This window comes from Arachis duranensis, chromosome 4, assembly GCF_000817695.3.
Source record: "Arachis duranensis cultivar V14167 chromosome 4, aradu.V14167.gnm2.J7QH, whole genome shotgun sequence".
In the NCBI taxonomy this organism is placed as follows: Eukaryota; Viridiplantae; Streptophyta; class Magnoliopsida; order Fabales; family Fabaceae; genus Arachis; species Arachis duranensis.
In genome coordinates, this window is record NC_029775.3 from 69,739,222 (window position 1) to 69,740,142 (window position 921).

The window sequence follows — 921 nt, forward strand, 5'->3', positions numbered from 1 at the left end:
AGACTTTTCTTGGAGTTAAACGCCAGCTTTTGTGCCATTTTGGGCGTTTAACTCCCATCCTTGTGCCAGTTCTGGCGTTTAACGCTGGGATTCCTGAGGGTGACCTTGAACGCCGGTTTGGGCCGTCAAATCTTGGGCAAAGTATGGACTATCATATATTGCTGGAAAGCCCAGGATGTCTACGTTCCAACGCCGTTGAGAGCGCGCCAATTGGGCTTCTGTAGCTCCAGAAAATCCACTTCGAGTGCAGGAAGGTCAGAATCCAACAGCATCTGCAGTCCTTTTTGGTCTCTGAATCATATTTTTGCTCAGGTCCCTCAATTTCAGCCAGAAAATACCTGAAATCACAGAAAAACACACAAACTCATAGTAAAGTCCAGAAAAGTGAATTTTAACTAAAAACTAATAAAAATATACTAAAAACTAACTAGATCATACTAAAAACATACTAAAAACAATGCCAAAAAGTATACAAATTATCCGCTCATCATCTACTTTCCAGCACCGTTGAGAGCGCGCCATTTGGAGTGCAGGGAGGTCAGATTCCAACAGCATCAGCAGTCCTTTGTCAGCCTCCTTATCAGAGTTTTGCTCAGGTCCCTCAATTTCAGCCAGAAATTACCTGAAATCACAGAAAAACACACAAGCTCATAGTAAATTCCAGAAATGTGAATTTAGCATAAAAACTAATGAAAACATCCGTAAAAGTAACTAGATCATACTAAAAACTACTTAAAAATAATGCCAAAAAGCGTATAAATTATCCGCTCATCACAACACCAAACTTAAATTGTTGCTTGTCCCCAAGCAACTGAAAATCAATTAGGATAAAAAGAAGATAATATACTATAAATTCCAAAATATCAATGAATATTAATTCTAATTAGATGAGCGGGACTTTTAGCTTTTTGCTTCTGAACA